The sequence below is a fragment of the Camelus bactrianus genome, chromosome 18 (genome assembly GCF_048773025.1).
Source record: "Camelus bactrianus isolate YW-2024 breed Bactrian camel chromosome 18, ASM4877302v1, whole genome shotgun sequence".
Taxonomy (NCBI): domain Eukaryota; kingdom Metazoa; phylum Chordata; class Mammalia; order Artiodactyla; family Camelidae; genus Camelus; species Camelus bactrianus.
The window spans coordinates 18,278,784-18,295,635 of NC_133556.1; the positions used below are offsets into that span (position 1 = coordinate 18,278,784).

At 43.1% G+C, this 16,852-nt stretch overlaps 1 long non-coding RNA gene across 1 annotated transcript; it reads left to right on the top strand.

Moving 5' to 3' along the window:
* Positions 1-26: 26 nt before the first annotated feature.
* On the top strand, positions 27-8,347 carry LOC123618573 (uncharacterized). The gene is made up of 3 exons (XR_012500330.1): positions 27-158; positions 554-631; positions 8,178-8,347. It is a non-coding gene; the product is annotated as an uncharacterized LOC123618573 (long non-coding RNA).
* Positions 8,348-16,852: the final 8,505 nt, after the last annotated feature.

The window sequence follows — 16,852 nt, forward strand, 5'->3', positions numbered from 1 at the left end:
GGGACGGGGAGGGAGCGGGCGGCGGGGCGGGGAAGCCGGGCAGCGCTGCGGGCGGGGCTTGGCGGCGCCGACGGCCGGGCCACAGCAGCCGCCCGGCTCCTCGCCGCCCGTCTTTCTCAGTCTCCCCGGAAACAAGTTCCGGTCCCGCACGCTACCAGGTACCCTCTTCCACGTCCACGTCTGCCGAGCACGCCCACCCGCACCCCGCGCGCACACACCCCGCATTCTCCCTCCGCACGTCGAACAAGTGCCACAGATTTGTACACATAGACCCCCTCATTCTCGTGTCCCCTAGACAGACCACTTCCCCCTCCCCACCCCGCCCCGCGCAGTACATGCCGTGTACAACACTCCATCCTGCCCCGCGGTGCATCGGTACACATCACGCACACCTGTACAACCGCGCCCATCACGTCCACACCCCCTCAGGCAGACTGTCCTCCAGCTGAGGTGAGGTCTCCAGGGAGTTTGCATAGGAACAGGCTTCTGCAACTGATTTCCCTACCTCTCACCCGACCTCTGAATTCCCTCACCCTCACCTTTGCTTTCTCAGTGACCTTCCCCTTCCCTCGGCCTCAGCTACCCCCTCCAAGAGGAGACGGTCACGGAGCATGTGTTCATTCTACTTCAGGTAACTGCTTGTGGTTTAGCTCTGGGGTCACCCCTTCTTTACCCCTAGTCCGTATTTTGATCCTGGTGGTGCTGATTCCGGGTATCACCATCTCATTCAGGGTTGATTCTGCCCTGGCCTAGAAATCACACATTATATTCATCTTGGGATATTGACTGGTTGAAAGGAGGGAACATGATCCAACTCAAGATAACTAGAATCAGTGAAATTCTACAAAGAGACTTTTTCTTTGAGCTCTTGGGGGTAGGGGGTGGGGCGGGTCCCACCTCCTTCGGAATTGTTCAGATGTGGAGCTGCATCTGGGAAGAGACTGCATAAGAATGAATCCCACCCAGAGAGCTGACAGAGAGGAAATTAAGTCCTGTTTCATCATTTGACCCACATCAAGCCATACCTGAAGCTAGTCCTACCCACCTGGCCTTACAGGTGCATTTCCTATGCATTTCCTTTTTGCTAAGTCATCTTGGGTTAGGGTATCTGTTGCTTGCAACCAAAGACTCCAAAGTAATTCTAGTGAAAATTTTATCCAGACTACAAAAGAAGCAAGTCAGGAGGGATAGTTACAGAATCTTGACGTCTGGAATGTCAGGTCCCAAACTAAGAAGATAAACCACCACAAGCACAGCTGTAGAGTCCTACCCTTAGGCTCAAACAGACAAATTCTGTGCTTAAGTACAGAACGGAAAGCCCTGGCCTGGGGCCTGTGCTACCCCCTGAGATAGAGAGCCTCTTTGAGATGCAGTGCCACCTGCAGGTCTGGAGGCCCTGGGTGCTGGGTCTCTGGTTTGGTTGGCAGAATCCTCATCTGGTCCATTGATCAAAAGTGGATCCCTGGATCTTCAGTCTCATTCCCCCAGGCCACAGTGAGCTTGGGTGTCCCTCTGCCTCTGACCACAACACACCAGTTTACACCCTGCGTGCATTTTTGTTATTCCTCTTTCTCTCCCTAGTGTTCGCCCTTTGCTGCCCTCCCCCCATTACTACTATTGCTACTGCTATGAACTGTGGTACTATTTGCAGGCACCTTGCTAAGTCTCCTTTATCCTCCAAAAAAATCTTATGAGGTAGGTTTTACTTTTGTTCCCATTTTACAGAAAACGAAACAGACTTGCAGGTGTCAAGGAACTTTGCCTAAATAGCTGCAAAGCCAGGTCTCTCTGGAACCAAAGTCCATGTTCGTAAATGCTTTTGCTAAACTGCAGAGTTGTAAACTGGTAGCCCTGGAGTGGGATGTGGGATGGGGCGTGGGGGAGATCCAGTTTTCAAACATGTTTTGTTAGATCACATGGTATTTTTAAAAATTTTGAAGCAGTGTTTAAAAGTCAGAAAATAGCTCATAAAAATCAACTTCCTGATTCTCTGGAAAATAAGCAGTCAAGAGGCCTGGCGACAATGGGGCTTCTGTTCCTGCTTGGTCTGGGTGGCCTGGAGCTGAATGGCTGTGGAAGGAGCCCTGACCCCTGGTGATTCCCACTCCCAGGTGCCCAGTGCCTCCACACCCACCTGCCTGTGTGCTGATGCCCCACAGACAATTGAGTGTGGAGCCTCTGCTCCCAGCACCAGGGCCACCTCTGCTTGGTCCTCCCCTTCACCTGGCCAGTCTGCCACAAAAGCCTTCAGCCACTGCCAAGCCTCGCAGATTTCATTTTATTCCCAGAAATCCAACCACAGAGCCCAGATTACACAAGGCACAGCCAGGCTGGCGCTCAGGGCTCACCTGGTCACTCGGAGCACATACCTTTCCATTTTTCTCTCCTTGCTTTGCGTAGATGAAAAATTTAATCAGCTCCTGGAGCTCTGACCTGAGAAAAATGAAGATCTGGGAACAAACTTTGCAATTTTGGTACTGAGGTTTTCAGTTGCATTTGGGAACCTTGAGAAAGGTCAGGTTGCAGCTTGCAGACTTTTAAACATCCTAACCTTCTTACATTCCAGTGAGGGAAGACAGACAGTAAATAAGACAAAGAAACTTTTAGATGGCATAACTGCTGGGGAGAAAAAGAATGCAGGCCAAAGGGGATGGGATGGCAGTTGAATTTTAAATGAGATGGTCAGCCTATTTTGAGGAAGGCAGCCCTGCAGATACCTGGGAGAAGAATGTACCAGGCAGAGGAAAAGCAAGTGCAAAGGCCCTGAGGCACAGCGTGCCTGGAGATTTTGAAGAGCAGTAAGTGCCCCAGTGTATCTGGAGAAGAGAATCCAAAAACTCATGTAGAATGTGAAAACAAAACACGAGGCAGGGCCTTGTAGGGCAATGTAGGGACTTTGGTCTTAAGACAGTGAAGTGGAGGGCCTTTAGAAGGACTGAGATGATGTAACCTGACCAAAAAGTTTTAATGATTTTTATTGTGATAAAATATATATAATAATGTAAGCCATTTTAACCATTTGAAAGGGTACATTCATGTCGTACATTAAGTACATTCATGTCGTTGTTCAACCATCACCACCACCTCGATCTTTCCCATCTTCCCAAACTGAAATTCAGTATCCATTAAACAAAAACCACCCAGGCTCCTCTCCTCCCAGCCCCTGGTAGTCAATATTCCACTCTTTGTCTCTATGAATTTGACCACTCCAAGTACTTCACTGAAGTGGAATCCTGCAATGTTTGCCTTTTTGTGTCTGGCTTATTTCATGTCTTTAAGACTCATTCATGCTGTAGCACGTGACAGAATTTTCTTCTTTTTAAAGGCTGAATAATATTCCACCGTATGTGTATATGTCAGAATTTTCTTCTTTTTAAAGGCTGAATAATATTCCACCATATGTATATTTTATTTCTCCATTCATCCACTGATGGACATTTGGCTTGTTTCCACCTTTTGGCTATTGTAAACAATGCTGCAATGAACATGGGTGTACAAATATTTATTTAAGTCCCTGTTTTCAATTCTTTTGGGTATAACTGACTGAAAGTTGAAAAGACTGTAAGAACTGTTAAGAATGGACCACAGGGTGGCAAGGCTGAAGCAGAGACCAGGGTGAGAGCTATGGAGGTGGTGAGAAGTGGTTAGATTCTGGATATATTTTTCAGGGATAGCTAACATAATTTGTCAGGGGATTGGCTGTGGGGTGTGAGAAAATTCAGGATCAAGTCTTCCTAGACAACCTGGTGTTTAATGAATCATATTCACTTTTGAAGCTATTTAAGCAAGTTGCAGAACAATGCCTGCAAAATAACATTATTTACATAAAAAACTGTATAAAACAATATAATGCATTTTAATGAGCACATATAAGCTTATGTAAATGCAGAGACAGTGTTCTAGAAGGCTACATATCAAATTGTTAACTGTGGTTACCTTATAATGAGAAGGAGGAAACTTGAGAAAGGTCAGGTTGCAGCCTGCAGACTTTTAAACACCCTAACCTTCTTACATATGAGGGTAGTCAAAGAAAATATTATCTTTAGCTATGTTACTTTTTTAAAAAGTAGTATATTCATATACAACTTACGTAATTGAAAACTTAAAAAACCCTAATAAACAGTGTTCATACTTTTTAAAAGGATAGAAAAGGCTGAGTTTAGTTTAAGACCAAGTTCTCCCAGTCAGTTGGGTTTTAATGAGTCAGATTCACTTGTGAAGCTATTTAATTGCTGCTGAAGTGACCTGAATCACTCATTCATGCTGGGGATTAAAATGGAGAGACTTTCATTTGGCTCAGTCTGCTGAAAGAGGAAACCTTACCAGGTAGCATGGGCCTACAGCCCAAGACTGGCCAGACGGCCTTAGAGAAGTCAGCAAAAATTAGAGTGTAATCATAGAAGTAACGATAATCATTTCAACAACAATAAAATAGCAGCAGCAACCCCTTCTACTTATGTAGCACCTGCTCTAAACATTTTATATACATTAACTCACAAAAGCCCAGTGAGGTGAATACTGTTACCCTCATTTTACAGGGAGGAAATGGAGACACACAGATTTCCACTGGTTGCATAGTCTGATGATCAAATCCATCTCCCATTGTTTCCTCCATGCCTATTTCTTGTCTTTTTACTTCACTTAGGAGGTTTGGGTCATATCGAAAGGTTTAATATGGAAGTTGCAAACAGTGAGGTTATGGGGGTGCAGGCAGCAGGTCAGTTTGCTTTCATTCTTGCTCCCTTGGCATATAGTCTCCATACAGTTGACAGAATAATCCTCTTATCCTTTAATAATCCAAGTCAGGGCAAGGGTATAGCTCAGTGGTAGAGTGTGAGCTTAGCATGCATGAAGCCCTGGGTTCAATCCCCAGCACCTCCATTAAAATTAAATAAATAAATAAAAGCCTAGTTACCTCCCCAATCACCAAAATAATTTTAAAAAGATGTTTAAAAAGTAATCCAAGTTATACTAAACAAACAAAACAATGAAACTTAGCAGTCACCTTTGGAGGATGCTAGATGTGTCAGGATGACTCTAAGATGACCCCAAAAGTTCCTCTCCTAGTGTTAACACCCTGGGGTAATCCCCTTCCCAACCATGGATGTGAGCTCAGAAGCAAGTCTTTCCCCAGCTGAGCCTCTTGGTGAGACCACAGCCCCAACCAACACCTTGATGGCAGCCTCATGAGAAATCCTGCAGCAGAGGACTCAGCTAAACCATGCTGGGATTCCTGACTCACAGAAACTGTGAGACAATAAATGTGTGTTGTTTCAAGTCACTAAATGTGGTGATTTGTTATGTGGCACTAGCGAACAAATAGACTAGGGAACCAATTCATTATTTTGAAAATGTTTAAATGAAAGGAAAGAGCCAAGCCTTTATTGTGCCTGCTCTATACAGGGTGTATATATATATATATATATATAATATATATGGTGTATATATATATATAATATATAATATATATATATTCTTTTACTAGCTGGAATATACATTATACAGCTAGTAAAAGAAGGAAAAACTAAAATGTCAACACTTTCAAACTTCTAATGAATTAGTGAATTGAGGCAAAGATCATTTGTGGCTGCTTATATCACAAGATGGACAATCAAACTTTATGTACTCTTGATGCAAGTACCCAATATCATCTATGAAGTATTCTTGCTAAAAAAAAAACCCCTAAGACCAAATAAACAAAAAACCTGTCTGATTAGGTCTCTAGATACAACCACCAACTTACAAGAAATCCAGGGAACAGAGGAACATGTTAAATGACACCGCTGGAGACGTAACCAGCGAAACTGAGATGGTGGAAACTCTATAGGACAAATGACCCAGTTTCTTCAACAGATTGAAAGAAACCAATAGAGACTGAGGAGATTACTCGAGACTAAGAGACTTAAGAGCTGCTTCTACAGTGGCAACTCATGAATGTTATTTCGATGCTAATTCATACAAACTCTGAAAATTATCCATAAGACAGTTAAGGCATTTGAACACTAAATGGTTTGTGATATTTAGGAGTTATTGTTAAATTTTTAGGTGTAAAATGGTTTTGTTGTGAGTTTTCTAAAAAAGACATTATATTTGAAAGGTATGAAGGCAAACCTCACTGTATTACACTTCCACTTTATTTTGCTTTAAAGAAATTGCATTTAAAAAAATTAATTGAAGGTTTGTGGCAACTCTACATCAAGCAATTCTATCAGCATCATTTTTTCAACAGCATTTGCTTACTTCAAGTCTCTGTGTTGTGTTTTGGTAATTCTTGCAATATTTCAAACTTTTCATTATGATTATCTTTGTTGTGGTGATCTGTGATCAGTTATCTGTGATCTTCAGTGTAAATACTACAACTCACTGAAGGCTCAAATGATGGTTAGTATTCTTTAGCAACAAAGTGTTTTTAAATTAAGGTATGTACCTTGTTTTTTCAGACAAAGTGCTATTGCACACTGAATAGACTACAGTAAAGTATAAACATGTTTTTTATATGCACTGAGAAACAAAAAATTTATGACTCGCCTTATTGTAATATTCACTTTATCGTGGTAATCTGGTACTGAACCTGCAACCTCTCCGAGGTCTGCCTGTAGACAAAAATATTTAGAGGTGAAATGACAAGATGTCTGGGATTTGTTTCAAAATAATCCATTAGGGTGGCACGAGAGATAAAGATGAAAAAAATTGGTCATGAATTGATCATGTTGATGCTGCGAGATGAGTACTTGAGTGTTCATTATACTCTTCTCTCTACTTTTGTATGTTTAGAAATTTCCATTAAAATAATTTTTAAAAAACTAAGTAAAATCAAATGTTTTCCATCTTGCTCAGAATAAGAGCTGAAACAGCCTGTAAGTTTCCCCATCATCTGCATCTCTCCATCCCGTTTACTACTTCTCTGAGCTCATTTCCTACCATTCTTCCCCCTTTTCTTCCACGTGACCTTCATTGGCCCCTTTCTTGCTTCTGGGGGTATTCAAGTAGCTCCTCCTTCAGGGCCTTTGCTCTTGCCAGTTGCTCTGCTTTAGTTTCTTTTTTTCTCCCATTTAAAAAAAAAAACTGAAGTATAGTCAGTTACAATGTTATATCAATTTCTGGTGTACAGCCTAATTTTTTGGTCATACATATACATACATATATTTCTTTTCATATTCTTTTTCATTCTAGGTTAGATATTGAATATAGTTCCCAGTGCTATACAGAAGAAACTTGTTGTTTATCTGTTTTATATATACTAGTTAGTATCTGCAAATCTCGAACTCCCAGTTTGTCCCTTCCCACCCTCTTCTGCCCCTGATAACCATACGTTTGTTTTCTATGTCTGTGAGTCTGTTTCTTCTCTTTTAAACTCTTGCTCTTTTACCAGGTCTCTCAGGAGCAATTTTTCTCATTTCTCTTAGGTCTCTGCTTAAATGTCAACCCCTCAGAGAGGTCTTCCTTGATTATCCCACATTAAATAGCAGGATCCATCACATACAGACATTCTTCTTGTCCTTTTTTTTTCTTTCCACCCAATTTTTTCCATTTTACCTGTTTGGTTCCTTGATTGTCTTCCTTCTTCAACTGGTTGTCATTCCAGGGGGCAAGGACTTAAAAAAAAATCAATTACCATAGCACCAATGCCTAGATCAGTGTCTGGCACACAGTATAGGTGCTCAGTAAATTTTTGTGGAATTAATGAGTGTTTGTTTAGCCAGCATTTGTCCTTGGTTCTTTATTATTAATATTTTCAAACATGTAGAAAAATAGAGAGAATCATACAATGAACATCTCCTAGATACAACAATTGCGAACATTTGCTGTATTTTCTTCATCTCTTTTTTCTGTTTTTGGCTGAAGTAGTTTAAAGTATTTAGAGTCAACATGACATTTCAACCCTAAATACTTCAGTATCTTTTTAAAAAAAAGAAATACAACTTTACTTACCCACAATGTAAAAGGGAAGAACAAATCTGACTCCGCATTAGATCTGTTCCTTTGTCTCTAACCCTGTGCTCTGTTTCCTGGCCTTAGTCTTGCTGGTTCTGCACCTTTTGTGAAAGAACGTTGCCTGTAGCCTGAAATATACAGGAGAGCCTATTCTCAAGGCTCTGACCTGTAAGAGTGTAACACTTTCCTATTCTTATAAAGATAAAAAGGTGCAGAAGAGAAAATAACGTATCTTGTTGAAGGTTTGCAGGGACACCATGACCTGACAGATGTGGACAGCTGCAAGAACAAAGGATTCTAACACCAAGAAGTTTGCAACAACCAACCACACCACCTATCCTTCTTAGTGAGAAAGGAGCCTGAATTCTGACTTGGGAAAGACGATTCTCCAGGGCATTAGTCTGCCACCTTCTCGGGCTGCCGGCTTTCCCAATAAAGTCATTATTCCTTGCCCCAACACCTCGTCTCCAGATTTATGGCCTGTCATGCAATGACCAGAATGAGTTTGGACTGGGTAACAACAATACACGTAACACCCAACGAAATGAACCCCAAATCCATAGGATCATCAGATTCTCCATATCTATATTTCCCCAATTGCCCCCCAAATGTCTTTACATTTGCTTCAAACCAGGACCTAGTCAAGATCCTCAACCTGTGATCACATCTCATTAAGCCTCTCAGTCTAAAATCACCTCTCCTTTCACATCTCCTCCCTTTTTTCCAGGTCACTGAAGAAACCAGATCCATTGTCTTGTTGGTAAAATGCCCTACTTTCTTGGCTTTGTCTGATTGCTTCCTCCTGGTGTTTTTAACTTATCCCTCAATCTCTTGTATTTCCTGTAAACTAGAAGCCAGATCTAAAGGTTTGGTCAGATTTGAGCGAAACTTTTTTGGTGATAATTCTTCCTGGGGCTGCTGTGAGCACCCTATATTGCGCCACACCAGAAAACTCATGACTGGTTGTCTCATGAGAGAAGCTAAGATTGATCAGTGAGTTCAGGTGGTGACAACCTGATCCCTCCATTGTGATGTTACTTCTTGTATAATCAGCTCAATGGGCTGATTTAGTACCTTGTGAATGGCCAGTCTTCCTTGAACATTTCACCCAGTGGTTTCAGCATCCTTTGCTGATCACTGCCTGAGTCAATGATTTCGTTCAGGGTTGCAAAATTCGAATGAAATCCTTCCTTCAGCATTTATGAGCTGGCATTCTTCTGTAAAGAACTCCTTTCCTTTGGTGAATAGAGCAGAATAAACGATTTCCCTCTAATTACTACTTTTTTTTTTTTTTTTAGGGTAAGGATTTGATGCAATAGCTGCCTCTGAAGGTGACAAATTCATTCTTTTTAATTTTCTCTCCTCTCTCCTTTTTTTTTTTAAAATTATTACAATCTCATTGATCTTTAAAAACAGAGTTAAGGTGTTTCATTCAAGTGCATTCATTATTTTAAAATATTTTATTTTGAAATAATTTTAGATTTACAGAAAAGTTACAAAGATAGTCCAGAAAGTCCCCAAGTGCCCTTCTCCAGTTTCCCTCATGATAATATCTTTCGTCATTGTGATTCCTTTGATAAAACTGAGAAACCAACATTGACACATGACTACTAACTAAACTCCAGGCTTTATTTAGATTTTACTAGTTTTTCCACGAATATCCCTTTTCTGTTTCAGGATTCGGTCTAGGATCACGCATTCATTCTTTGTTTTGGATGCTTAAAAATTATTGGAGATAAGTAAATAGGAGCCCAATGAGGCTGGGTTCATGTCTTCTTGAGATGATCATGACCCTAATTAGTCTTGGTTAAGCTTCTTTCTGGCCCAACAAGGTTTCCCAAGCTCATCTGAATTTGATTTCTTTGCCAACATTTAAAAAGTGGTAGATTTAACATGAAAGCCAGGACTTTCAGTTTCCTCCCCCAAAGTCAGCAGATCTGGCAACACTGAACTCGCACTCCTGCTTGGCAGAAATTGGCCGCAGCTTAGTTGGGCTGCCCCAGTTAGACAGGGCGTGCGCTCCCACCTCGCCCCAACCCCCACCACTCCCTAGGACCGGTTGGTTCATGCCATGCCTTTGTGTAAGCCTCCTGGCTTCTGTATTATTTGAGGTTGCTCCCTCCAGGTTAAGAACACAGAGTTTGGCATCTGCCCGCCCTTCATCCTCCCTCCTGTCCTTCCTGCTTATGTATGAAGTGGCTTCTATGTGCCAAGCTGTGGTTCCAAATACAAATGAGACAAATAATGCAGGTCATTGGCTTCCTTGATCTTATATCCATTCCTTGACGTTCTTCTGCAAACTGCCTTTCCCAGGCGCCACTGCTACCGGACGGTTGGCTTCCAGCTAAGTTGAGCCAAAAAGAGGCACCAGCAGGAGACTGGGTGGTGGGACAAAGGGAGGAACCAGGGCTCCTTCCCAACTTCAGAGAGTGTTTTCCAGCAGAGGCTGCATCTCCTCCGTGGTTCAGCTCTTCGCTGGACAGCCCCTGCTGTGCTTCTGGCTCCTCTTGGATGGCCCCAGAGAGGGACACCACCTCCTCCCTGTGCCCAAGCGGTGAGAGCAGCTTCCTACTATTGCTCAGCCCAGGGTTGCTTCACCATCTCCTACTGGGCTTCTCAGATGTTGGCTCGTTAGTGTAATCAATTCCTTGTATGAAGTCCCCTCTGTTTGAAATACCTAGAATGGCTTCTGTTTTTCCCCTACAACAGACCTGGCCCCTTACCTCATGAAGCATGTACTGATTCCTTCTCTTTATCTACATTTACTTGCTTTGTGACTCTTGGCAACTTACTTAATCTCGCTTAGCCTCAATCTTCCTATCAGGAAAATAGGGTAATAATGGTCCTCATCTCGTATTATTGTTATGAGGATTAAATGCAATGATGCATGTAAGGTCCTTGGAACCTAGTAAGTGTATGTACCTATTATTCTAGGTTACAGGGGACAGCAGGGACTTCTTCTTCTGTGACTCCCTAGACACACAGGTAGTGTTTATTAAGCACCTACTGTTTCCAGGGTCTTAACTTATTTCATGTTGATAAATATCTATAAAGTGTAGGTATTACTATATTACTATATATGTTTTCCAGATGAGGAAATCAAAGCACAGAGAGGTTGAATAGCTTGCTCAAGGTCTCACAGAAGAGGAAGTATGATGTGAGCCTGGGTGAGCTGCCGGCAGAGCCCACGCCCTCAAACCTGCACCGTCAAATTCCTCAACGTGCTGCACTCCGTTGTTACAGTATGCAAGAAAGGGTCTCTCCTCTCAAGTGGTCCACAGCCTAGCTGGAGAGTCAGCTGCATTAATCACTAAACACCGTGCAGTGCGATGCACGTTAATCATTCTTTTGAGTGCTTGTTCAGTCAATCATTCATTCATTCAGCAAACCCTGGGCATCAGTTTTGCACCAATTCTTGTCCTAAAGGCTGGCGAGGAGGCTCCTGTTGGTTTGGGGAACCCACACACCTCCTCTGGCCATTGAGTGCAGAGTGCTGGAACGAGAGGCTTCTGACACTTCCTGCTTTTATTCTTCTAAAGCACAGGGACTTAGAGTCAGACATGTTGAATTTTCCTCCTACTCCTTGATTTACTTGCTGTGTGACCTCATGCAAATCACTTAACCTCTCTGTGCTTGTTTGTACATGTAAAACTGAGACTAATGATGATAGTAATAATAATATCTACCACACATGCTTAGCATTAAGGCAGAATGAGATGATGAGTGCAAAGTTCTTAGCAGAGTGCTGGGCACAGAGGAAGGGCTTAATGGTCAGTTTTTACTATTATTTATTGGTGACAGTTGTTAATTGCCCATGACCCGCACCAATGGAAGACCATTGCTCTAAATGCTACATCCCTTTGTTTGTCAAAGTTTTGCCGGTCTAACAAACCGGATGCGTTCCTTCTGGCTTTTAAACAGACAAGTCTCAGCAGGATGAAAACAAAGCTAGTGGGCATGACAGACAAATCTTTATTGAAGACAGAAAATTGGCTGTTGTTTTCCAGGTGCTGCCTAAAAGCGGTGAGAAAGCCTGAAGCTCTGCAGCCTTCCTCCACCCTGCCAGAGCCCAGCCCAGCCTGGCTCCTGATCAGTCACGCCTGGATGGGTTTAAAGGGCTGCAACCCGTTCCAATGCAGAAGGTATGAATTTCATTCCACAAATTTGGATGTGTGATACATGAGATTGTTTACTTTTCTGTAACAGGGTAATTTTGATTTCTGACTTCTGCTTCCAGGAAACAGAAACTTAGTATCAATCAATTCCAAGTCTAAAGATAAGCTACATGCTGAAGACGCCCCAATATTTCCAGCATCTTCCTGGAAATCCACATCTATCTGTCTGCTTGACAGGCTCACTTGGATGTTCAATAGGCATCTCCAAGTTCATAATCATTCAAAACTGAACACAGACATTTTCTTCTCAACCTTGTTCCTCCTACAGTTTCCATCTCACTGACGGTAGCCCCATTCTTCATGTTTTCAGATCAAAGACATTGGAGTCATTAAAAAATTTTATTTTTGTTTATTGAGATGAATTTCACATAACACAAAATTAAGCATTTAAAGCAAACAATGCAGTGGCTTTTAGTACATGCACAATGTCAAGGAACCACCACCTCTATCTAACTCTAAAATATTTTTATCACCTTGTAAGAAAACCCAACCCCCTTAAGCGGTCACTTCCTTTTCTCCACCTTCCCCTAACCCCTGGCAACTACTAACCTACTTTCTGTTTCTATGGATCTACCTATTCTGCATATTTTATATAAATAAAATCATACAATATGTGGCCTTCTGTGTCTGGCTTCTTTCACTAACAAAATGTTTTTGAGGTTCACCATGTTGTAGCATGTATCTGTACTTCATTCCTTTTTATGGCTGAAGAATATTCTGGAGGCAGTCAAATGCCTCTCTCTCACATCCACAACCAACCAGCCAACTAATGCAGTTGGCTGCCTTCAAATTATTTCTAGAATGGATTCCCTGCTTGCCATCTCTCCTGTACCTCCCGGTCCCATTCTCCATCACCTCACCTGGATGATTGCATTCTCTGCTTTCTGTCCTTCATACCTGCAGTTCCCACCCTTTCTGTACCAGTCTTTTCTCTGCACAGAACCCAGAATGCTTCGGTTAAAACCTAAGTCACAATATGTCCTTTCTGTGATCAAAACTCCCCAACGTCCCCACCCTCACCTCATTCACAGTCAGAGACGGCGTCCTGACGTCTCCCAGCCTCCTGTCTCTGCTCTAATTTCCCCTCTGCCACCATCCCCTCACTCAGCGTTGTCTGGCTACTTGGGCCAGCATCCTTGCTCTCAACGTACATGACCATCTCTCTCCGACCTCAGGCCCTGTGTACTCGTGTTCTTTCTGGAACATTCGATTGATGGTTTTCAGCCCATTTTCTTTACCTCTCTGCAGCTTTTACCCTGCTGACCACTCACGCCTTCATGAAATTGTACCTGTTCTTGCATTTCATGATGCCATGTGCTCAGTTTCTTTTGTCCCTGGCTGCTTCCTCCCAGATGCCTGTGTGAGCTCCACTTCCTCTGTGCACCCCCTTACCTGTTGGCATTTCGCAGGGTTTCATCCAACTCGTCTTCTCTTCTCTCCTTTCTCCTATCCCTGGAGTGAACTCGTCGACTCTCATGACTACATCACCAGCCTAAACCTTCTTCTTAACCTTTAGACCCAGGGGAAATTGACTGTAGGGCATCCCTCTCTAAACAGCCCTGAGGAACCACAAACTCAACAAGTCCAAAGTGAACCACCCTCCAAACAGCCGGGTTGTCCTTGGCAAATGGCATCCCTCAGTCCTAATCCTTGATTCTTTATTTTTTCCCACTTACTTGCACGTCTAATCCACCACAGATCTGCAAAGCCCATTTCCTGATGTCTAGAACCGTCTACTTCTCCCTACAGCCACTCCTGTAGTTCAGATTGTCTTCTTTTCTCAGACAGCTGGCCTTCTGGCATCTTCCCTGGTCCCCTTCCAATTTATTCTCCACATAAAAGCCAGAGAGACTTTTATAGAATACAAGCTTGATCCTCAATTGCTAAACCTGCCATAGCTTTGATTACTCTTGGGATAAATTCCTTAAGCCAGCTTTGATACCCTGCCTGGTCCAGGCCCTGTGACTCCTCCACCACCAAGCTTGCCTTCTGCCTTCTGGCCAAACAGAACTTCTCCTCAGCATGCTGTGAGTGTCAATGCTTTGCATTCTTGCTTGCATTGGTGTTTGTCTGCAACAATGCCCTTCCCATTTTCTCCTGCCTCTCTTCATCTGGTAACTCATAATGTATCCCCCAGGTATCAGCTTAGAAACCACCCCTCTAGGAAGTTTCCCCCATTTCCCCCGGTCTGATGCAGCATAGACTGCTGTGTGTTCACCAAACTCTGGTTTTTCTCTTCCTGGAGCTCACAGTTGGACTACATTTCCCAGGCTCCCACGCAGACATGGGTGGGGTCATGTGATTGAGTTCTGGCCAATGGAAAGTGGACAGAATGATGAACACCGATCCAAGGTGTAAAACCTACCATCAAAACCTCCCATGTCATCCTCCATGGTCTCTAGTTCCCTCTGTCACCAGGTGGAAGCAGGGGACCCCATGGAGAAATCTGACACCTGGGGGAGGGCAGTGGAGCCATTAGATAGAAGGAGCCAGGATCCCTGAATGACTGAGTAGGGCAGAGCCCCATCTGCCCTCTTCCCAACCAGCATGAGACTGTAATGTGAATAACAAACTTTATTGTATTAAGTCATTGAAACTTGGTTGGCTGTTACAGCAGTTAGCCTACTCTGATAAATATACTGAGATTAATTGTTCTTCCCTCCCCTACTCCCACCCCTATTCTCCCATAGAATGTTTTACCTCCCACCACAGCACTTACCATGTTAAACAGCAACAGCCTCTCACTTATCTATCTCTTCACCTGTGGGAAGATAGGGATGGGTCATGCTTGTCCCATCCTAGGTGTAAATGGGCACTCAGCCCAGCACCTGGATTCTCACAGCCACTAAATAAATATTTGTGGAATTATTCTGTGGTTGTCGAATTCTCTGTTTCTGGATGACTGTTTTGATAACTTGCCCAGACCTGGGATTCTTCCTGCACCTCCCCAGTCCTCTCCTAAAACTCAGGACCTGCCTTTGAACCAGTCCAGTAGCTGGGACTCCCTGATGACACAGTTCCTGAAGCTGATCCCCCACCTGGATTTCCTAATATCACTATGGTTCCCAAGCCTGGGTCTCCACCCACCTGTCAGGATCCCTGACACTGCTTGACTTTTCTCACACCTTCTATTTGCCTTCTGGATGTCACATTTGCATCTGCTGGACTGAATTGCCTCTCAAGTCCTGTAACTTTCCTGGTGGCAAGCTGATGCTCTGGCAATGGGGCAGTCACCAAGCTATGTTGTTAGCAAAAAGAAATCAGAGTAGGAAACAGGGCATAGAGTGTACAATCATTTGTGAAAAAAATTTAAAAAACAGAAGTACATGGGGTTTGCATGAAGACATTTTTAAAAGATAGCATCAGAAAGTGGAAACCGTGCAGAGTGGGAGTGGGATGAAGGCAGAGTCCTGGGGATTGCTGGGGAGGGGGATTTATCCTTTGTCCCCTTGTACCATGCGGTGGGCTGAATCAGGGCTCCTGGTCCTGCCTCCGCAGCAAAGATGTTCCTGTCCTAACTCCCAGAATCTGTGAATGTGTTGCCTTACATGGTGAAAGAGATTTTGCAGATGTGATTAAGTTAAGGATTGACTTGGGGTGATTATCCTGGATTATCTGGTTGGGCTTAATGTAATCACAAGAGTCCTTCCCTACAAGAGGGAGGCTGGAGGATCAGAATTAGAGGGGCAGGTGTGATGTTGGAGACAGGGTGGGGGAGAGAGGGTTGGAGAGAGAGAGACAGACAAACGTTAAGATGCTCCTCTGTTTGCTTTTGGTGCTTTTTTTGGTCTGTGCCTTGTTCACATTTTCAGGTTCCAGATTCCTCAGCTCCAAGTCTGGGGTATAGAAGGCAAAGAGAAAACCAAAGGAATTCAACACTGTGTGTCCTCTGGGTCCCAATGTCTCTAATCTGTCTGATTTCTTTTCTCCACCTGGCAGAGTTTTCTGATGTGAGTGTTACATGGAATGTTCAGAGTTTTCAATTGTACTTAGTGGGAGGAGTAAAGAAAAGAACTTCACTGTCTTTCTGGAAGTAAGTCACCAGTATCTTTTTAAGATTAACCAGGTGATTGTAATGTGCATCTGGAGTTAAGAATCCCTGTGATTAAGGGCGGGGGTGGACAGAAGCTGATTTCAAAACAGCATAATAAAATACAGTTTACAAAACACAAATACATATGCATAAAAAGAGGCTGGAAGGAAAGATGACAAAATGTTAACAGTAGTTTTTTGGTGGGGAGGGGTGGTTAAGATCACCAGCAATTTTTAATTATCAATTTTTATTTTGAAATAATTTAAAACTCACACCGAGATTTCCCATCTGCCCTTAACCCAGCTTCCCCCATGATAATATCTTCCTTAATATTATAATACTGTTAACTCAGGTATAGGCCTTCCTCAAATTTCACCAGTTTTTAAATTACAAATAATTTTAATGTTCTCTTTTTTGTTGATCTGAACATATCACTTGTACAGCAACAAAAAATTCTGGGAAAAAAATGGATTCCTCCTTCAGTGGTATCTGAGATCACTCCCCTCTGGCTCCTGAGGCCTTTCCTGTGTTTTCTCCTCTGGCTTCACTTCTCCATCCGGATCGTAAACACCCTTCAGGAGGCGGAAGAAGGTACATGAGACAGATTTTCACGATCCTGGAGATTCACTCATCCAATAAGTCTCAAACTTTGACACGCCTACTGTGTGCCAGGAATCAGTGGAGAGTCAACCCCCAATGCAGATTTCAT